At 34.0% G+C, this 24,446-nt stretch overlaps 1 long non-coding RNA gene across 1 annotated transcript; it reads right to left on the reverse strand.

Moving 5' to 3' along the window:
- Positions 1 to 1,303: 1,303 nt before the first annotated feature.
- LOC141417214 (uncharacterized) lies at positions 1,304 to 24,174 on the reverse strand. The gene is made up of 5 exons (XR_012441804.1): positions 24,039 to 24,174; positions 15,123 to 15,279; positions 13,071 to 13,632; positions 11,585 to 11,677; positions 1,304 to 1,622 (listed from the first exon to the last, which is right to left on the reverse strand). It is a non-coding gene; the product is annotated as an uncharacterized lncRNA (long non-coding RNA).
- Positions 24,175 to 24,446: the final 272 nt, after the last annotated feature.

Genomic DNA, 24,446 nt, shown 5'->3' on the forward strand with positions numbered 1-24,446 from the left:
ATCAACCTAGGTGCCCATGAAGGCATGGATAGATTAAGAAAATGTGATGTAAGTATATATATATATATATATATATATATATATATATATATATATACTTATACTTATATACACACACAATATATATATATGTATCTATATGTACCATATATAAAAATATTCTATAGAAAAAATATATATTAAGAAAATGTTATATATATTTATATATACATATATATACATATATACACATATATAGGTATACACATATGTATATATGCAATGGAGTATTAGTCACCTAAAAAGAAGAAGGAAATGTCATTTTCAGAAAAATGCATGAGACTGGAGATTATTCCATTAAGAAAAATAACTCAAACTTCCAAAAACAAGCATCACATGTTTTCACTCATGCGGAATTTAGGAGAAAAAGGACATGAAAGTAAAAGAAAGAGTATTAGGGATGTGGCAGGGGAAAGGGGAAGGTGGCAAGTGTGGTGAATGTTACCAAAATATGTTACATGAATGTATGATGTGTCATGATGATACACATTACTTTGTACAATAAATATGTTAATAAATTCAGATATATGCTAAATTTTACAGTTCAAAAACTACTTTAAGAAAAACAAATGGTCCACTAATAAATATTTTTACAAAAATTAAGATAAAATTTCTGTAAGTAAACTAGCAATTAAGGATATATTTGTACTTAAGAAAATGGCAAGAGGTCAGATGCAGTTGTCTATGCTTTTACCTCTAGCTATGCATTAGGCATAGGTAGGAGGATTTTGGTTCAAAGCCAGCCCTGAGAAAAATGAGACCCTATATGAAAAAATTAAAGCAAAAAGACATGTGTGAGGCCCTGAGTTCAAAAATCTCACTACTGACAAAAAAAAAACACAAAGAAAAGAAAATGGCAAAATTTCTAACTTGAAAACTGATAATAACCTAGTGTCACAGTTTTTTTTTAATTCATAAAATAACATTCATCTCAGATTCCTTTAAAATAATGAATATTCTTATGTGGTTAATGTTAGGATGCCATTCATATATTTTTGATTAGTGCTGTCAACTCTGGGATTGTGCAAGAAAATTATAAAAGTGTTATAAATGCAGCCATGCTAAATCAGCTAATAAAAAAGTCAAAGCATCTCTAAGTACACCTGCAGTTTTAGATTGTCATCTTCATTTTCTGAAATTAATTTTAGTATAGCTTTAAGAAAAGTTAAAATGTATCGCTTAGATACATTTATTGAATATATTTCAGAATCAATTAATATTTGAATGAGAGCCCAGTGAATTTTCAAAAACAATAAGCTTTCTGTTTTCTTTTTTTATGAGCACGGATTATTGGACCTTACTTAACATGTACAAGTGCACTAATCAACTTGATATTTCACCAAACTAAAAACTAAAAATATATCAGGAATTGGAAATTCAAAGGAAAAATGATTACACAACTTGCCTTGAACAGATGCTTCTGCAGGCCCTCACACTGCTAAGTCATCCTTTGGAAAAATTCCAGGGTAGACTTCCAAACTATCATTATGATTTGAAGTACAAGAGTGCTCTAGGGCTGACTGTACTAAGAAGGTTGTGCAGTTTCATTTCTCTTTTGCTCTAGCAGTAGTGTTTCATCAATCCTGTGAAGAATCAAAAAGGTAAATATTATTTTATGGTTCCCTAAAAACTCCTAAATCACTTGTATTCCTTTTTTTTTTTTAATGTCACAAGACCAAACAGAATTTAAGATTAAAGTTTCATCCTGGGTGTCAGTGATTTATGCCTGTAATCATAGCTACTCTGAAGGCAGAGATCAGGAGGATCTTGGTTCCAAGCCAGCCCAAGGCAAACAGTTCATGAGATCTTATCTCAAAATATCCCAATAAGAAATGACCCAAACACTGCATGTACATATAATAAAAGAAAAAAAAATAAAAAAAAACCCAAAAAGAAATATGGCTGATTGAGTGGCTCAAGTGGTACAGTGCCTGCCTAGCAAGCCTAGCAAGCCTAGCAAGCATGAGGCCCTAGTTCAATCCCTAGTACTTTCAAAATAATAATAATAATAATAATAATGAGAAGAAGAAGAAGAAGAAGAAGAAGAAGAAGAAGAAGAAGAAGAAGAAGAAGAAGAAGAAGAAAGAGAAGAAAAAGAAGGAGAAGATTAAAGTGTCTTAAAGGTGAAAATGTGTCAGAACGTTCCTACTGTACCCACTTGTAGGTTAAAAATTGTTGTAAAGAACTGCGGCAGTTTCCAGAAGGATTCAAAATTAATGATATTTAAAGCAGGAGGGCTAAAAATAGCAATCAATGGCACATGGCTTGTCATCAATACTACTCCTTCCAAATATGATTTCTGAGGGTGCAGTAGAAATATTGTATATAAAGGGTAACACTGCATGAGGTGATGAATATACTAATTTCCTTAACCTTAATACCCATTTTCATATGTAAAGATGTTAAATCATCTTGTTGTGTTACTTAAATATTTACAGTTTAAAATAAAACTGGAAATATAAGCTAGAAATGTTTGCATTTAACAAACCAGTTGTAGATTTAAGTAACCATCCCTCGAGCACATTTTCAAGTACTTGCTTTTCCCATAGTCTAGGTTAAATTAATCATAGTGCTCAGGAATAATTCCAACTGCAGTCTCTGAAGGAAAGGAGGTTGCTGATTTGGTGCACAGATAGAACTCATGCAGCTCCCAAGACAATTATCTCATCACCTCATGACCAAGGCATCAGAGGTGGGCCTTGCCCTTTCTGTCTTCCACACAAGTCTCACAAAATAATTAGGTGTTTTACCACTTTGTACAATAAGCTTCCTTTCACTCTACATTAATCTTTCCCTGGGTTACAGTATGCCTTTATGAAGAACAGAAAATCTTTTTCTCCAGGCACCCTCACATGTAACCCCAAAGATTACAATAAAGGAATATTAATTCTCAATGTGCCCAAAAATCATTGTTAGAAGTACTTGCCTCTTTCCATTGACATTGTAATCTTCCAAACCAAAGCTATGTTTGCTGATATTTCTATTTGAGAAATTGCTAACAACTTTATAATAATATAACCATCTAAATTAGAAACCTTTGAAAACTTGGATCAGATTAACTATATAAAATTAAAAAAAGAAATACAAACTCTCCTGGACTAACATTTTAAGTACAAGTTCATTCCCAAGCACTATTTTCCAAAATTATATTGTAAACTACCTTTAATATTCTACTAATCTCATTACCTCATTTCAATAAAATTTCTGCTTTAAAGACAAATTAGTTTAACTACTTTCTATGATTCTGTATTGTCTTACTGGCTCAGCTTATTTGACAATGATTTTACAATTTTCACCTTATTCTACATATTGTCACTTATATATTTTCCATTTGTATATTAATATACTATGCTTGAGCTTTTATTTTAGAGTGACAATATTTCCATAAACTCAGTTACAATAACTTATAACCTAATTATAATTTATATAATTTTATACATATTTTATAATGCAAATTCTTACAATGTAATCTGCTGAATTACTCTGAAACTCATCAAAATTAGAACCAATAGTAATCACAAAATCATACTGTTTGTATTTATCATCCATGTCGCAAAGCATCTGCATTTGACTTTAGGCTTTCCTCTTGCTATGGTTGTTTCATGTTGCTCCTTTATTAAATGGCACTAAACCATTTCTTAGTTGAATGCCTTTTATCCCTTCCCCTCATTTTCAATATCCATAAATATCTCAAATGTTTTAGGGACACAGTTTTGAGTTATTTAGGACTGCATCAACAAATGCTTCCCAGAATAGGACTATGAAATTAAAATTCTAATGAATTTTTAAAAAACATTTCATCAAAATATATTAGTTGTATAATGCAGCTTCATTACAATATTTCCATATGCAATTACAATGCAACTTATTTAGATTCATCCTCCTCACTTTCTTAAAAAAGTTCAATCAGTTTCATTGTTCTGTTTTCCTACAAGTACATAAAGTACATTGACAAATGGATTCTGAAATCATAAGAGCTTTTGTGAACTGCAAATATCTGATATTATGTTGAATTGTCCTCTAAGAAGTAATGATGTTCAGTAAGGTGTAATGAAAGTTCTCACTGTAAGTGCTTAGTGACATGTTCTATTCACTTTTTAAAGCATGACTTTATTCAAGAGCATCATCTTATAATTTTCTAATTGTGTTCACTTTAGAAACTTTCCTTTCTTTGTGAACATACTAAGGAACAGTAACAGCAGTAATTGGGTTGGATTTCTCTGGTACTGAATTAGGATCAATGACTTTCATTTAGACATAATGCCCTCTTAGTGATTTTAACACAGGTCTATACACTCTTTGACATTTCTCCACAAAATTTCCTCTCCAGACTATGAACTGGCCTTAAAAACTGGTTTTTAGTGCACAGAATGTCAGACATGCCGTGTGACTTTCTAAGACAATATTAAAAAATGTGATATAGCTTCCACTTGAATTTCTCTAGGGAAACTCTGTCTTAGAATGCAGCCACAATATTGTGAGGAAATCTAAACCATACAAACTCAAGGGCCTATGGAGCAAATGGAAACTTGCCTGGCACAGAGGCTACAAAAGGCTCCTTGTGAATACTGATTTCTGGTTCACAAAGAAGGTGAACTTCTAAAGTGAATGCAGTCCTAAATCTGACAACAACCCTTAACCAGCTCCACTTTCAACCCACATTAGTACCCTATGTATCTGGGAATACCTTTGGCTACTGACCTACAAACCCAATCTAACGTGAGAAACTGCACTTCAACCTTGTTACCAACCAGTACAGCCAAAACATTGAGTAGAGCTCAACCAAAAGAATACAGGTGAATAAAACCTCCAAATTGCAACTTGATTCCAGATGCATGAATCCCTTCACAGAAACACCAGAAACGTGAGGAATAAAAGCCAACATGACTCCTCTAGAAGGTCATAAGTCCAGGAAAATGGACTCAAATGATAGTGAGGTAGGTGAAATACCAGACAAGGACTTTTTTTGAAAAAGTATCATAATGATAATCAGTGAAATTATAGTGGACATAAATGAACTCTTGAATAAAATCACTTGGATAAAATAAGAAAAACAATGCATTACATGAAACAGGAATTTAATAAAGACATATAAGTACTGAAAAGAACAAAACTGAAAAATTTGCAAACTCAAAGTAAAATAAAATGAAACTCAGTCAAAAGCCTCACCACATTATTTGATCAAGTTGGAGACACAATAGCAGGGCCTGAAGACGAGGTGGATAAATTAGAGCATTCAGACAGTGATAAAGAAAACAGTGTGAAATGATGAGCTGACCATGGAAGACTTCTCAGGTATCATGAAAACTCATGAGTCATGGGCATAGAAGAAGGAGATGAGTTATAAGCTAAAAGTCTATAAAATACACTCAACAAAAATAATAGCATAACATTTCCCAAATATTGGGAGAAAGACAGTCATCTAGCTAGAATTCTCAACAGGAAAGACCAGAAAAGCACTTCTCCATATCATATTGTACATAAGACATTAAGTGTACATAATGAAGAAAGAATAATAACAGCTTCAAGAAAGTGATACCACATCACATATAATGTCAAACCCCTCAGAATATCAGCATAATTTGCAACAGAAATGGTAAAAACCAGGAGGGAACGGAATGATGTTTCAAGTCCTGAAAGAATATACTGTCAGCCTAGATTATTGTATTCAGGAAACTATGCATTATAATTGAATGAGGAAAAAAAACTTTCTGTGATAAATAAAAGAATTCATTAGCACTAAGCAATGCAGAAGATAATAAAGGAATCCTGTACACAGAAGGGAAGATAAAAAAAACCATGAGAATATAGGAAAGAATAAATTCCACTAGATGAGTGGACAAGCAAATAAGGATTAGGAAAGAATCAAACATTACAAAACCAACAAAATGACAGGTGTTACTATGTACTTTCATTAATAAATAACTATGAATGATAATGGTCTTAATTCTCCAAATAAAACTGGCAGACTGGATTAAAAAAAAACAAGATAAAACTATTTGTTGTGTATAAGAAACATACCTCAGTGACAAAGACAAACATAGACTTAAAATGAAGGGATGGAAAAATATATTCCAAGCAAATGGTATGCTGTAGCAAGCTTGAGTAGCCATGCTTATTTCTGACAAAGAAGAATTCAAACAAAAATTAGTCATAGAGACAAAGGAGGCCCCTTAATATTGATAAAAGGAATAATCCATGAAGAGGGTACAACAATTTTAAGCATATATACAGAGCAAAGTTTGATATACCATATTTAATATAATTTATTAGGCATAAAGAGCAGTGCTGGACATGATTGTCTATGCCTGCAATCCTAGCTACTCAGAAGACAGAGATAAGCAGGATAATGGTTCCAGGCCACCCTGGGCAAAATGTTAGTGAGACCACATCTTAATCAATAAACAGGGCATGATGGCTCTTGCTTGTGATCCCAACTACATGAGAGGAGTAGTTAGGAAGATTATGGTCTAAGGCCTGCCCTAGACAACCATGTGAGACCCTATCTGACAAATAATTACAGCAAAAAAAAAGGCTGGACGCATGCCTCAAGATTGCCTGCCTAGCAAGTGGAAGGCCTTGAGTTCAGTGCCACCAAAAACAGAGCAATGCTAGAGGGATCACAGTCTTAAATTCAAATTATATTACAGAGTTATAATAATAAAACCATCATGGTACTGGCACAAAATCAGATACAAAGACTAATTGTAGTAGAATAGAATTTTAGAAAAAAGCCAAATCAGATATTTCCATTCTATTCTTTTTTTATTTTTATATGCATTTATTAATTATACATAAGAAATAAGTACAATTTGTGTGAATACCTAACTGAATTCCATTCTATTCTTAAGAAAGTTGCCAAAAACATACATTGGGAAAATGTATTTCATTGTATCTAGCAAGGAAAGCTAGATATCAACATGCAGATGACTGAAATTAGATTCCTATCTCTCATCCTGAAGAAAAAGCAACCCAAAATATTTAAAAGATCTTAATATAAGAAAATAACTAGAGGAAAACAGAGCCTTTTAAGGTAAAGGCACAAGCAAGGACTTCCTGCATAGTACTTTAACAGCTCAGGAAATAAGAGAAATGGAACAATGTGATTGCATCAAATTAAAAAGCTTCTGCACAGCAGAAGAAACAATCAACAGAGTGAAGATATAGTCATCAGAATGAAGGAAAATCCTTGCCAGATACTTAAGCAATAGGGGATTTAGATCCAGAATATATAAAGAACTCAAATTACACATCAAAAATAGCAAACAATCAAATCAGAAAGTGAGAAAATGAAAGGAATAGCTATTTTTCAAATGAAGAATTAAAATAGACTATAAATATATGAAAAACTATCTATCATGCTTAGCCTCCAGGGAAATGCAAGAAAGCAAATAGAACAAATCCCAGCAGGGATGTGGGGGAAAATGAATTCTTAATCATTGGTGGTGGGAATATAAATTAGTTAAGCCTTATTCTTGGAGCTTTCTTATCACCCTATTTCTCCTCTTTCATTGAACTATAATATTTTTAAATGCATAAATCTACTCAGTACCTATAAATCTACTTAGTACTTTTTTGGCATGAAAATGTGATTTTCAATCCTATAACTCCTATAAAAATCTTTGACTGTAATTAAGGACATTTTTAAAGTCCTTATCTTTCTTTACTTCTTTTTAATTAAGAGAAAATTTATTTCTTAGTGAAGAGGATTCAATTTTTAACGTATTAAATAAAGAAAACTAAATGAACAAGGATCACTGGTGATGATTTCCTTCTGAGTTTGGACAACTCCTTCACCAGACTTTGGCCATTTTGATCTCCTTGAAGTCATTCTCTTTGATGTTGTGCTTGGTATTCAGGAGCATGTGGAACAACCAGTTTGCCCATGCTGATGGAACTTCAAGGTAGACAACATCTCAGCTACATGCTGCAAGGGCTGAAGGAGTTATAACATCTAATGAATGGACGACCACTTGATGTCTTTCAGCGTTAGATGGTGGTTGCTGTTATCTTCCTCCAGAACACTGGCAAGGACAAATTGCTGCTACCAGAGGTACTGAAGCATGACCAAGGACATTTTCCACTGGCTTGCTCATTGTCATGTGATGGGCTACTTGTGGCATTTTTTCTTCTCATAGAGCATGTACATGTGCACAGAAGACTATCAGAAGTATCCACCAGTTTGCAGCAGTGGAAGATCAGGCAGCCAGCCTGAGGAGCTGAAAAGTCTGCTAGATGTCCTTCTTGAAGGTCTCTCCCAGGCAGGGCACCTTCATGGGGATATCCAGCAAGTAGCAAACCTTCACAATATCCTTCTCATAGTCCATGGTGGCATATAAGGCCTTGGTGCTTATGCACTATCATTTCTACTGTGTTCTACTGGAGTCCCTATAACATCTTCAGGCAGCTTGAACTCATGGACAGATAGGGAAGTCGAAACCCAGGAAGTGAGGAACCAACATCACATAGACTGAACTCTCCATATCCCTGGAACTTCTACACCATGAGGTGTTGGTCATTTCCTTCAAGATTACCTCCAAGATCACTCCATACTTCTCAGGCATCTTTAGCAGTGCAATATTTCCTGCTCAAGAGCTCATGCTTAGGGCAGCCCTCTTTAGCAGGACTTTGAAAGTGGGGTCAATCTCAATGGAGACAAGGTACAGCCTTTAGCAGATGAGACTCAAGACCATGACTACGAGTTCCTATTGTGTCTTGCTCTTGTAGCCTTAGAGAGATAGCATGGTGAGTTCCTACTGTATGGGCTGCTGAGATGATGGAGACTCAGGCTTGAACGTGGAGGAAGTTGTGGTCAAGGCTTCTTGTTTCTGCTTCATGTTATACTTGATAAATTCACAGAAGTTCACAGTGTGATTCTTTTCCAATGACAGGAGAGGTTGTTGGTATTTCCAAAAGAGAGAATAGGGACAGCATGTGGCAGCAGATTTGCTTCACTGCAGAATGTGTCCTTAGGCCTTGGTATTGAAGGAAAGTACTTCCACACCTTGCTCTTTGCATGGGGTTAGACACTCCTTTCATGTCTGTTGGGGAGCTATGCAGGCCTTTTTACTCTATTGCTTCTCTTCTTGGACTTGGTTGGTGGATATCCACTTATTTGTGGAGAACTGCCTAGGCTTGGAGACAAAGTCTCTCAGAGGGCACCTTCTTCCCTTCAAGTGTGAAATGGGGCAGAATATTAGGCATGAAGCAAATCAAGACTTCCAGAGGTAAAGATGGGCAGAGCCTGAGGTATGGGGTTCAACACATGCGTCCCCAGAGAGATAGCTACCTCTCCACATGTGGGCTTCTGAAAATCAGACACAGGCCTATTTTGCCCTCTCATGAGAAACTTCTAACAGAGGCCACCTCATCTCCTGTTGTTCTTGTAGCCCTGCTTTATTTCTAAATGCAGAAAACCCTGATGCTTTTAGCCCTCCCCCCTTTCAAATTCCCTTTTAAAATTCCTTCAAAGTTCCTTAAAACTCAAGGTTTCAATTCAGACTGTCTAATTGCATTACCCCAGCCCTGATCTCTTTATTGAGGTCTTTTGTACCTTTCTTTCTTTCTTACAGTTCACTTCTCATAGACGATAACCTAGCATGCATTACTTGGTATGGATACTTCTACAACAGCTGATCTCATACATTTTATGTTGATTCTGATTGACTTCACTTGGAAAATAATATTTTTCTGACATATTTTCTAATATTTGGGAATGGGGATGCTCACTATTACCATGTTAGGAAGCATATTTTGTCTTGTTTTTATTTGATAATGCTAGACTTTCCTATGAGCAAGAGGTAATCCATTGGTTCCTTTTCTTTTCTTTTGAATGATTTCCGTTTCTAAGCAGGCATGATCTTCTGGATTTCTTGTTCTGAAGTTCCTTTCAGATGTACAGTCAGTGATGTGGTTCAGAGGCTTGAGTCATCAAGAGCTGTCACTCCTCTACAAATATTTTAACCCAAGTAGTCTGTGCTTTAGGGACCCATAACAGAGAGCTGTCTTGGAACATTACAGGCTTCTGATTGAATTAGTTGAAAGAAATCTGTCTCTTATTAAACTAGAATCACAGCATAGATTTCATAGTGACCTATGATTCTAGGCCACATTTCTAATTTATTCGCTTGTGAAATCTACAGAAAATTCCTCAATAATAATCTTAATAGGTTTTGGTTACGATTATAAAATTTTCATTTCTGTATAACATTTTGGTAAAAAGATGTCTCCTGGCAGTGCCATTCACAGAAGATCCTTTATTAACATTTTTATATTATGTTTTAAAAGTCTAATAATAAAATGGGACTGATTTACATGTAGAGATCTTATTTTTTTTAAGGCTTCTTCAGCAGTGAAGAAGACCAGTTAGCATAAATTTTCTAGTTCCCGTTATGTATGCATTATAGTAGAACTGCAAACATATAGGTATTGTGACTTAAAGAAACAAGTTAGTGAGAGGAATTACTTCATTGTTCTAATTTAGGGGAGATAGTACAATCCTGTTATATCAGTTTCTATTAAGAAAAATGTAAGTAACTAGAATTATTTTGTTTGGTAAATGGTAATGTAGATTTTATCTTACATGAATATAGTGGCATCTTTAATTATGCATCAGTCTATTCAGAGATTTAGTTTTATGTCTTTTAAAGGCTAATGAACATAGATAAGAAGAAAAAAACAGTTTCCAAACCTGCAATGCAAAGAGCACTACTAGTTCCCTCTGTAAAGTCCCATTCAAGCAAGTGACCATTTCTATTTACTCAGTGGCATCTCCATTTTTTTTGAAATCCCAAAAGAAAACCATTCATTTGAAAAAAATATTTATGTAATGGCCAAGTAACTATGCTTGATGAGGACTGCAAAATACAATGATTCATTCTCAAAACCTTGCTGAAAAGCTCAAATTACAAGATTGAGAATTCTAGATCAAGTACCTGTTTAAATTTCTTTTTGTATTTTTTTTTTTGAGTTTGAGAAATTTACTTTTTGCCAGGTTTGTATGTCAATAGAGAAGGCAGCATTACTTATGTGCACTTTTTAAAATTCATTTATTCACATGTGCATACATTGTTTGGGTCATTTCTCCACCCTCCCCCCCCTCCCCCACCCCACCCTTTCTCCCCCTCAGTTCCAGGTAGGTCCTGTTCTGCCCTTACTGAGACATTGTTAGTCTAATATATAAGAGGAGATTCAAACAGAGAGCTATATAGCATTGTCCAGAGCAGCACTGTTCACAATAGACAAAGGGTGAAAAAAACCTAGATATCTATAAGTGGTAAAAGAAAAAAACAAAATGTTGTCTGTATAAAACATTCAATTTAGACTACTGAAAAGTTCTCTGATAATAATTTTACTAACAAAACCAGCACAGGGAAGTTCTTCTATGAAATCAATAGTGCTTGCATTAGTAGTAGCACATATTCTCAATTATGAGTACAACATATATTTTGATCATTGAGATGTATCCCATTGGTCTAATTATTCCTATTATACTAAAGAAAAAGTTCTTTTCAGGATGAAAGTCATGAATTGTACACTGACTTACCAATTTTTTAAGTAACTGATTTTTCTGCAGATGTTGAAGTTTCCATGCTTGATTTTCATTCCAACTTTTAACATGGAATATCCATCTTCAAGTCTGAAATGTATTTTGTTAAATAATTATTACCAAGATAAATACTTAAAATACAACATTTCAGAACAAATATCTGGAAGAATAATTCAATAAATTCTTAAAAATTTGATTATTTGGAATATTTCATTTTTGTAGCTATCTTTTATGGTTAATGTGTAGAATTTAAGGATAATGTGAAATAATTATGTATTTCTAGTCAGAATTCTGTGGATTGGACTTGGTCTTACACATGTAAAGCATGCACTCTACCACAGAGCCACATCCCCAGTCCTAAATTACTCATTTCATATAATATAAGCCTGAAATGTATACCTGGCTTCACATACAAGTATTTATTATCATATCTGATGTAATTTTCACACTACACCACTTATTTATTCTATAAATAGTAAGGTTATTTTTAAGCACTTTTCTTTATTGTAGAACTTCTTAGTCTTTTTTTCCTCTTTATTGTTGTGCTATGTTGGGTACTTTGTATCATTACGAAGGTTCTTACAATGTATCAAATATATCATATTTGAATTCACCCCCTTCTCTGGTCTCCATCTCCCTCTCCACAATTCCTGTAACAGTTTCAATAGGTACCATTTTTACATTTACATACATGTGTACACATTATTTGCACCTTATTAATCCTCCTACCCCTTTCCCTGCCACCTCCACCCTCCCAAGAGTGCAAGCCACCCCACTTCTTCAATTCTGTAGAAGAAAAAACATAAAAGAAAAAAAGAGAAACATGATATTTTTTATAGTTTGAGATAAAGATAGCTACACAGGGAGTTTCCTTGTGTTATTTTCATGCATATATATATTACAAACCCAATTGGTTCATCTCTATTAGTCCTCTTCACTCGTACATAGATCCCTTCCTGTGGTGGACTGGCCAGTTTAAGATTTCTATATTCATTCTTGTACAGTGAATACATCAACCACGTTCAAGGTTTTAGTTTTCTTCTCTTGCTTTATGGCTCCCATGTGTCCTCTTCTTAGTGTGACTCACATTCCATGATACTGCTGCATTTGTCTTATGTCTATAACCCCATATATGATGGAGGACATGTGCCTTTGGCTATCTGAACCTCACTAATTTCACTTAAGATTATGTTCTCCAGTTCCATCAATTTACCTGCAAATGGCAAAATTTCATTCTTCTTGTGGCTGAATAAAACTCCATTGTGTATAAACACATTTTCTTAATCCATTCATCACTATTAGGGCATATTGGATATTTCCATAGCTTAGCTATATGGGAGTGCAGGTGCTTTTGTTGTAAGTTGACTCACATTCCTTTGGGTATATCTCTAGGAATTAAATTGCTTTATTATATAACTGATCTATTTTTAGTTTTTTAAGGAGCCTCCATACTGTTTTCCACATAGTGGTTGTACTAGCTTACCTTCCAACCAGCAGTGTATGAGGGTTCCTTTTTCCCTGTGTCTTCACCAACATTTATTGTTGTTTGTGTTCATGATGGTAGCTATTGTAACAGGACTGAGGTGGAATCTTAAAGTGATTTTGATTTGCATTTTCTGTATAGTCAGGGATGGTGAGCCTTTCTTCATGTGTTTTTTAGCCATTTGGACTTCATCCATTGAAAAGTTTCAGTTCAGTTCATTTGTCCATTTCTTTATTGGGTCATTGATTTTGGGGGAGTTTAGTTTTTTGAGCTCCCTGTACATTCTGAATATCAGTCCCTTGTCTGATGTATAGCTGGCAAAGATTTTCTGCCATTCTGTGCCTGGGATCTTCAGTTTAGAGACCATTTCTTTTGTTGTGCAGAAGTTTTTTTTCATGTAGTGCCATTTGTTGATCCTTTCTCTTAGTTGTGAGCCACTTGAGTGTTACTGAGGTAGTAATAAGGTTATTTTAGGCTGTTTTAAATTACACCTTTCAAGGTGTTCTTGCATCTTCTCAGAACTCTGTACCCCCTCTGTGTGTTGATTCTGCAGTTCTTGCAACTGAAATAAAGAAAAAGAAACCTTTACTAATTATCTAGTACAAATCTGCTGATCACTGATTTTTATGGCAAACTTTCATTAGAGCACAGTGATATCCCCTTGTCTCTATACTGCTTTTGGGAACTCTTGTGCTCTTCTCTTAGTATTAACACCTGTTGCAACTGGGAGTTCACCACCAATAGTCCTAAAATAATAATGCCTGGCCCATTAAAGAAAAGTAGATTGACCCCTGCTCTAAGATGGAAGCACATTATTTTATCAGGTACTCAAATGGAGAAAATTGGGGAAAGTGGAAATTCCCTCATGCTCAGAATTCATATGTTTGTATTCAAAATGCCACATAAATAACTACAATTTGAAAAACTCATACATAGAAATGACTACCATTCATCACACTATTCCAGTGATGGTAAAGTTTAGCATGATCCTATGTATTTCATAAAATACCTTGAGAGGTAGCATCAACATGGATGTCCCAATACCTGGGTCTGAATCCCACTTACACCAGCTAATAGCTGTGTTATCTTTAGCAAATTAATTTTCTGTACTTCTGGTTCTTCTGTAAAATGGAGATAATATCTCACAAAGTAACTGTTGGAAAGATTACCTTAAGAATTATATGTAAAGTACTTAGAAATATATGTGAAACATAGTAAGCTCTGCATGAAATTTGGTACCAGCATTTGAATTTTGATTATATTTTGTGTTCTAATAAAATCTGATATTTTAGACAGGTGGCAGGCCAATGGAAGTGGTCTTCTACACAAGGTGGAAGAAATCATTTTTTATACCATTGAAAGTTGGCAGCCAGTAAGGAGGATGAGACACAGTATATATTAGTATTTCATGAAAATTTTATGATTGCACTAGTCACAGTACATTTTTCCACTTATAATAATTTATAGCTCACTTTCTCACTGTATTTCTCAGTGGACAATGAACATGTAGTATAGTGCAAAACAGCACCTCCAGAATTACATACTCTATAACTGCCATGACTGTCAGAGGGAAGCTAATGCCACTGACCTGAAAATGCTGACTCTATTGTGAAATCAAGGCTCCCTAATCAATTCATGCTTACCAAGTATTCATGGTGTGCTACTTTGGTCAGAACTCTGATGAGATGAAGGTTATTTGGAATAGCATATCAGAAAATCTGTAGTCACTGCTTTTCCACTGGTAAGTTGCATCAAATCTGTAAATAATGAACGCTCACTTTTTTCCATAATCAGGAAAATATGAGCCTTTGATAGAACAATTCTCCCCTATTAGATTAAATGCTTTGAATTTATATTTAATTCCTTTAACAAATATTTCAATTCACAGCCTTATTATATCAGTATCTCACTGAAGAAATTATTGGTGTTATTGTAACAAAGTATTTTCAATTTATTAAAGGGTAGGTGACATGCACATCAAGTATTATTACTCCCTCAGTAAACTTATAGACAAATGAGATTATTTCCATGCAAAAAATTTAAAAATCTTACCTTCTTTATCTCGTTTGATCAATGTAGGTTTGAAGTCTACTTTGTCAGAGATAAGTATTGCTACTCCTGCCTGTTTTCGGGGGCCATTGGCTTGGTAAATCTTCTTCCAGCCTTTCATCCTAAGCCTATGCTTATTTCTGTCAGTGAGATGGGTCTCCTGTAAGCAACAAATTGTTGGATCTTCCTTTTTAATCCATTTTGTCAAACGGTGTCTTTTGATGGGTGAATTAAGTCCGTTAACATTAAGCATTAGTACTGATAGGTATGTGGTGATTCCTGCCATTTAGTTGTCTTAGTTGTTTGAAGGTTTGATTGTGTGTTCCTAAGTTGATGTTACTCTCTACTGTCTTGCTTTTTCTTCTAAAAATCAGTAAAAAGAATGTAAAACTAAGGGAGCAATTCTCAGCAAAGAATGACAAGAGTAAAACCAATGAGAATCACAGAATTCAGAGAATGTTTCATGAAAAGTAAATTGTGAGTCTGATCGAATGAATGAGGCCAACTGAATAAAAGCTGAAAAGACAGAAAGGTCAGCATGAATAAAGATATATAGGTGAAGAAATCAGCCCAATTAACTCAATGAATAAAATCTCATATTAAGGAAATAAAATCATGTCCACAAAACATAGCAAGTCCCCCTTTCACAGATTTATTACACAGGTTTTGAACAAGTACAGTCCAAAAAATAAATAACAATCAAAAGAAATTTCAATAACAAACACTTTAAATTCTTGCATGTGCATTATGCAACTCAGGTGATGCAGAGAAGCTCTGTCAGCACTGTGTTACTGTCAACTGAGTGTAAATCATTGTGTGATCTACTCAGTGTGTCCCTGCTCTTTGCTGTTTGAAAACATGCCTCCCCAAAAGCAAATGTTGCCCAAAAACAATGTAAGAGTGAATTGCTTAAATTTATTGATAAAGTGAAAATCTTAAATTTGTGGAAAGGCAGCATGTTAACAGTATTACAGGAAAAATGAATCCCTATTACAGTGTTGAACTTTACAGTGTTGAACTAAGTATTCATTGTTGTTCCTTTGGAATTTTGTACTCACAGATACAAAGGGTCAATGCTACATAGTAAATAAATGTTCATAGATGTGGAAGCAACTTAAGTTCCCTCAACTGATGAATGAATATGTGATATAGCCACACAATAGAACATTACTGAGTGGAAAGAAACAAAGTACTGCCACTTGCTGCAATACGGATGAACTCCCAAAAATATTATGCTAAGCAAAAGGAGGAAGTCATGAAAAATTAAATGTAGTATGATTCCCTTTATATAAACTCTCCAAATCAGGGAAATTACATATAGAAAACTATTTTCTATAAGTAGAAGAGGGTTTCTACGCCTGTGGGAGATGAATATCTTGCAGGATGACAGTTAAGGGATTTGGGGTTTCTCTTCAGGGTGATGAAAGTTTCTGAAATTGACAATGTGATAGTTACACAGTCTGAGCATATACTAAAAATCAGAAAATTCTGTTCTTTAAATGCATGGACTTGATAGTATCTCTGTTATAGCCCAATAAATTAGCTTTTTAAAAATACAATGGCAAAATATAAATATTTCTCATTTCTCTATTTTGGACATACATATTATAAAACTGTGACCATTTCTGTGCTTGTGTAATATATCTAAAATGAAAATAAATGGTCTAACTTTTCAAATATTTATAAAATATCATAAAACAATTGCATTTTTAAGAAAACTATAATAACTTTTCTGTTTATATTATCTTAAAATCTATACAGTGAGTATGAACGATCTAAGGCTGGGATGTGGCTCAGTTGTAGAGCACCTGCCTAAATATTATGGCTTGTCATTGTTTTCAAAATGTCTTTGTACTGAAATGTGGGATAAGTCTTCTCAAAAGGAAGGAATGGCATTAAAAATATGGTCTCTTCTGGTTATACTCTTCCTCCTTGCTTGATAGTGGAAGTAGTAACATAGAACATAAATCTCCATATAAACATATAGAGGAGGTGACATCACTTCCCCAAAATGGAAAATTTATTGTAATAAGAAGGGTTTTGATCTTTGAAAAGTCAATGACTGTTACAGAAAATAGGAAAAGACTTTTCTCTGGAGGAGGTTATTGTGACTATCACTACTTCATTTCAACACACAAATGGAGTTGAATTAGGAATATTAATTAATTCAATTGGTCAACATACCAGTAACAGCTCCCCAATGTATGTGTATTATGTATATATAAAATGGTTTTAAAATTTTCCATGTATTTTATGATGCATATAGTTAGTATTAAAAATATCGACATGATCAAATACACACATAAACATATTTGAAAATGACTAAATATTTGAGAACTCATTTTACTTGTGAAACTAGTATCTCCTTTTGTTTGCAAAGCTGCCTTGCCAAAATTTCATTTTTAAGAATCTATCATTCTGTCCTTGAGAAAGTTGTTCTTCAGAAACCTAGATATGCATTTCATTAAGGTTTTTGTCACATATTTTTGGTGGGTAGAACACCAACAATGTAATTAAGAATAAAATTTTCAGTATCACTTTTAAAAGAAAATAGCCTAAGGACCATTTATTCTACATGAATTACTCAAAATTTAATTGCATATAAAGGACAACTAAGTTTGGTAATGGCAAAAGCAGTTCTTAACTGCAGACTGAGATTGTATTATGAAGTAAAATTTCTTTACAAAACATTTATAAGTTTCATTCTAGCTGTAAAGCTGGGTAGCCTGTATTTTAACATAGAAATGCCTAAGTTGATACTTACATTAGTGAATAAACTCTGTCTACCTTCATTCCTAGACTCAGCAAACATACACTGAGCACCTAGTAGATGCCAACATTTACAGTAACTAATTCTATCTACAAATGTCATAACTTAATTTTAGGGTAGCATAACATTTTGTCGAAGACCTAAGTAAAATACTTATGCAATGCATCACAAAAGTTTTGGTCAACAATGCCCTGTATATACAACTGTGGTCCCCCCTAGTGATGAGGTAAATGTCGTATGTTTGTGTAGGTACACATGGATGATGTTTTCACAGTGATCAAATGACAAAGCACATATTTTCTCGGAATGTATCTCCACTGCCAAGGGATATGGACTAAATATACATATTAAAATAAAGGGATGTTATAAATAATGTTGATGAAATAAAGTTATTTTCACCAATATTTACTTTACCTATTTCACAGTATTTGCATGGAGCTTGCTAAGATAGGCTTCGCATTGTTGAAATCTCAGTTCTGAATGGAATGTTCTAAGAGAGCTTTCTAGTTGTCCATTCATTCCAACTGCTTCATTATATTGCTTTTCTTTTTCTACTAACTTTACCTTAAATTTTCAATAACACATTCACCCTTTCCTTACTTTTTAAGTGAAAATCTGCTGTTTTAAGTGAAATCTGCTGTCAAACATGTATAATTTATAATTCATATTTTAGAAAAGAAAAAGTTTATTTTGTGATCTGGATTTTCACTATATTAATAAATCAACATTCAAATTTATTATCCTAATAAAATTCCTCTGTTCTCAATATTTCTCCTTTGCAGTTCCCATGTGTTTAATTTCTTACTTCAATCTCTTCCAGAGGTCATATTTGTTTTAAACATACTAATAGAAGAACATTTTGTTGATTGGCAAGTTTCTGTGCAGAGTAACACTGGTAAGTATTATTGAAAAGGCATTTTTAATTTTCCGGCAATGTTACAAGTTGAAAATTGTATTTATGTGATGTATGAGAGGTAATAACCCAAGACTGGACTAAGGAGTCTCTTGTCTCTTTTCCTACTTCCCAGATTTCCTTTTTCCTAAAATTTCACTTATCTTGTTTATTATTCTGTATTACATGAGAATTGTGAAAATCTATCTTTGGAACAATGCAGAATCTTATAATTACTTCAATAATAAGAAATACTATGCTCTTTTGACAGAGAAATTTGAATTAATTTTATCAATGTATGAGAGGCATTGAGTAAGCTAGTCAGTATTCTTTTTTGCCTTCACTTTTGATTTCATGGATGTTTAAGGATGAAATTTTATCTCTGGGTCTAGCTCTGCAGAAGCAAGCATACCTAGCAAAAGCAATGTCATTCGTTGTACCCACAACAATGAAAACAAATGAATAAATAAAAATGCACAACTGCATATATTCTTCAATTTAAGGGCATGATAAAATGATATTATCATACTCTTGTTTTAAAACTGTAAATTAGTGAAAGATTTCTTGAAAATAATGTACATATATTGATGAAAGTTCTTTGTAAAACTTCCTATACTTTAAGCAAATAATTCTATATTGAAAAACTTATTCAAAATAATTAGAAAGATAGAAGTTTTATATAAATTCTGTCCTTTGCAGCATTAATTATAACACAAATATATGAAAAATAATCCCAAATTCTCATTGTTAGTAAACAGAAGGACTCCTATATATTGTGCCTCAGCATAGCCAGTGAAATCATAATTTTGAGGAATATGCATTGAGTTACAACAGGTACTCATGGGTTAAAACCTGAGATATTATTGCCAGTTTCCAAGAATGTCACACTTCACAGGCTTAAGAAGTTTTCTACCCTGTAAGACCCCAAAAGGCAAATCAGCAATTTCAACCCCCACATCATATTTATAGTATTAAGTATTAGTTCAAAAACTTCTTTAAAATATCTCCAACTGCAGATTTCCTACAAATCCATTTTTTCATTCTCCAGCTGTTCCTGTGCTTTATTAAAACAAAAATTTCTGAGAGCTTTTATTTTGTGGGCTTGTGGTCTTATTTTCCATTTTTAAAATTTTTTCATCTAAATAGCTCACATTGACTTTTTAAAAAATCTATTAGTCTCTCACATGAACAAACTGAATCTTTGAGATTCGCTGGGCCACCAGAACCTGTATCAGGGAGAAGACAAACCAGAACTAAAAAATGAGCAGATTTTGTATGCATAGTAGTGTGTATTTTCAGATTCACTCATTTATCACTGGACAAATATAGAGTGAGTGCCTACAACAGAACACACTGTAGTAAACTGCAGATAAAACAGATGGGACCCTGTTCTTCTTTAACTTAAAGTGTAGTAGAGAAGACAAAGACCAATATAAATTCAGATATTTATTTAAGCAAATGATGTTCTATGATCACTAAATGAATTTGAACTACAATGAACCCATAAGGATTGCTTTGAGGAAAACACAGCCACTCTGAGAAATGAAGGGTGAACAGGAATTAACAAGGCAGAGGTTGAAGAGCATTCTATTAATATACAGAATTTTGAGGTTCTTTTGCTTGTGATTCGATCCAAGTTGTAGTAACAGTGCATTCCTACCTAAAAAATCCAAAACCAAAACCTACAAAAATATATGAAACAAAAAATTTTAAGATAATGGACTTCAGGCAATGGAGACAATGATCCCTGCTTTATGGGAAATTAGTGAAGTATGAAACCCCAAATATTGAGACTGTCCATACTGTGACACAGGAGAAGGAAGTGAGTCAAAGTCTGCTAGACTCACAGAGATGAGAGCATGAACAGTCTGGTAAAACCATGGGAGGTAGAGGTCACAGGACAGAGAAGTGGAGAGATGACAGCAGTGTAGAAAAAGAACCCTGGAGGTAAGCAGACGGCCCCTTTTGAATATTTAGCAGTGTAACAATCAACATGTGTTTACAAGAAAAGCATCTGAAGCTAAGGTAAAATAATATTCAAAAAGTTGAGAGGAAACTTAGAGTAGTGCTCACACAGTGTCATCATTCAGGCTGGACCAACTCATAATGCAAAGTAAAATGGATAGAGAAACAGAAAGTTCTCATCTCAGTAGTAGGTAAGGAGCCCAAAGCTGAGCACTGTCCTTAATCACCTATCGAATCATAAGAAAAAGTCCAGGAAAAACTGAGCTGCTTATAAGTAACTTAAATGTATCCTAAAATATAATTCCACAGAAAAATGGAAGCATGGAAGATATTTCTTAAAAACCAAATTGCACTTGTGGGGATGCAAACTGGCAGAAATCAAGCAACACAGTGAAGAAGAACATAGGTTTGAGATGAGTCATAAATTTTATGAAGATTTTGAAAAATTTTTGGAATTTTGAAATAAACCAAAATTTTACAGAAAAGCTATATAGCATAGGAATATTTTTAAAAGGTTAAGAAAAGTGTGTCATGAGTGTGTACAGCATATGAAAAAAATAGTCTATAATTTGTTAACATAAAATAAACACTAATCTGTTATAAAAGGTTAAAATGGAGGACACACACACACACACACAATGTTCGTGTGTCATTTGAAGATAAGAAAAATATAAACAAACCTGAAGATTTCAAATTATGTCACTGCAATACCGGAACAATGTAATTACCTCCTTCTGTTTCTACTAAGGTGAGCTCAAGCTTTATAATCACCCACTCAAGGCCATATAATGCAAACCATATCCATGGGAGCAGTTCATCACACCAGTATTGTCTATTTTGATTAAAGGCGTTTTCATGGTTCAAGTGCATTTTCACCATATATTGCACATTTAGCATGCTAGGGGTTTTTTAACACCTAACCCCTCACACTGTACCCACAAATATGTACAATTACTATATGTCAACTAAAAGAAAATGTGTAAAACCAGAAACACAAACACTATTTACAACAGTATAAAGGTATTTGAACTACAAACAAGCCTTATAAGATATGGAAGGATTTATAATATACTTATTTTTGGTGGTAAAGGGGTGAGAACTCAGGGATTCACTCTTGCTGAGTAGGTTCTCTACTACTTGAGCCATGTCTCCAGCCTGCAAAGATTTATCCACTAAAACTACAAAATATTACTGAGAAAATTAAATGCAACTCTATAACTGCAGATAAACTTTGTTTAGGACCAAAAAGATTTATTATTTAGATGTTAATTCTCCACAGTCTAATATCTAATTCTCTGAAAAAAAAAAGGCTAGAAGGCTTGTTTTTAATTTAAAATCAGGTTCTAAAATTGATATGGAAGCCTGGAGTTGTAGCTCAGTTTTACAGTACTTGCCTAGCATGCACAGGCCATGTATTTAATTTCCAGCACTATTAAAAATAACTAAAGTGAAAAGTAAAATATCTGTAATCGCCAAAATAACAGTGAAAAACCAACAATAAGGTGTGATGAGAAGATATATTTTACACATTACAAATATGTAAATAAAACCATGTGATGATGGTGTTAAGAAAGCCATATAAATAAGAGAAATACAATTGAAAGTACAGAAAAAGATCTACAGATCTACATTGCTATCTTATTTTTGAGATACACACAATTACAGTGGGGAAAATGTCACCTTTTCAACAGATAACCATATCCACAAAATGAACTTGGATCCATACCTCAGGGTATATGCAAAAATTAACTCAAAGTGGATCATAGATCAGAATGTAAGACTGGAAAATGTAAAATGTCAAGAGGAAATTTTAGATATTATCTTTGTGTAGTCTCTGGGTGTACTTATTATTGCAATACACAATAAAAGGCCTTATGTTTATCTAATGTCCTAACTTTACACTCCACTCTAAGTTACTCAGTGAGCAGAAAAATGTATTCATAATTCAGGTGCATCAACTTACCATCTTCTGAATCTGAGTTATCAAGGCCTTCCATGCTTTTTTATATGCTTTCTGACTTGTAAAATAAACGATGCTATTTCAAAGTGTTCACAAAATATTCATACCATATACTAAAGATCCAACAGTGATAGGTCCATATTTTATTTAAAAAAAACAAATAAGCAGGAGCCCAAATACTTCAGAAAAGAACAGGTTTTCATCAAAAGAATACCTTTATCAATGGCTAAGTAAATATCTTTACATAACAAATGATTGCATTTTTTACTTTACCTTCTCTAATGTATTTTAACTTATATTTTATAATGAATCACATCAGTTTTTAAACTGTATTTTTCCAGTAAAAGAGTATTTTGTTATTGCTTACACTTAAAGTCCTATAATTATAGTTTCTTGCAGTATGTTTCATTTTTGAAAAAAAATCAAGCTGTAAAATTTTTTAAATTAAAACTTGAAGTTCTTAAAAATCCCCACTTGCAGATGTTGTGTGGTGGCTCACACATGTAATCCCAATTACTTGAGTGGTAGAAGTCTTGAGACCTCTACAGTTTGAGACCAAATTAGGCAAAGTGTTAGGGAGACCTAATCTAAACAAACAAGCTGAGTGTGGTGGGCCTTATCTGTAACACCATCTCTTTGGCAGGTGTAGGCAGGAGTATAGCAGACCTAGGTCATCCAGAGAAAAAACAAAAGACACTTTCTAAAATTTAACTAAAGCAGAAAGGAATGGAGGCGCAGCTCAAGTGATAGATCACCTACCTAACAAACTTGTGGCTGAGTTCAAAAACCCTAGTACTATCAAAAAAGATCTCGACTAGATTGAAGCTTTTTAAAAACTTTAAAGTTGCACTGAAGAAAAACAAGGTTAAACACTTTTAATTGCAAATATAGGTGTATTAGGGAAAAAGAAAAAAAGAATCTCTGGTTAGTGGGGGAAAAAGCCACCACCTAAGGTCTTAAAGCACAATATTTGTTTCATTTGTTACTGCTGAGATTTCATATTACCTACTTCTGTTGGCTGAATAGGAAGGATGATGACAGGGATGGTGGCCTGCATATACTCATACCCCTCCCCGACATGAGCTTGGGATTCTGAGTAATTATCAGCTGGTGAAACTGCTGCTTTAGTCCCTTGCCCTCTCCACCAGGATCTGTACAATTTGCTGCCTCCACACCCTTTTCTCCTTGAACAACATCAGCCCCACAGTCTCTGCATCTCCTACAGGATGCACTGATATCCTGAAGTTTATTCTTATTGGCAGCTCTATATCTTCCTTGGCATCATTTCTCTTGAGGAATCCATATTCATTTTTTTGCATTAAATAGTATTACCATTTCCCAAACCTTCCTTGCTATGACCTCCTTGTCCCTCCGTCAGTCACAAATCTCCACTCCAGGAAGGATGACCGTGGTGCTGGGCTTCCACTGGGCAGCACAAAGGATGAGGCAGTGGGTGGCTGGGTCTCAGCCTCAGTGCTCAGGGCTGTGGTGCTGATGTCAGCTGCTGCAGCTGAGGTTCTTCCCAGTGTGTGATGGTCAATAGGCCTGCAGTGCAGTGCAGCTGCTCAGGGCTCTAGGGTTCACTCTGCTTCTGCTAACAATCTAACTACGGTTTTTATTTAGAATTTTAAAAAACAATATCTTGCACTTTTCTTTAGATTTTTTTTCTTGGTCTAAAAAAACCATAAAGTCTTTTCAGGCAAGAATTAAATATATAAATCACAAATAATATTTTCTTTT

Source organism: Castor canadensis, chromosome 15 (assembly GCF_047511655.1).
Source record: "Castor canadensis chromosome 15, mCasCan1.hap1v2, whole genome shotgun sequence".
In the NCBI taxonomy this organism is placed as follows: Eukaryota; Metazoa; Chordata; class Mammalia; order Rodentia; family Castoridae; genus Castor; species Castor canadensis.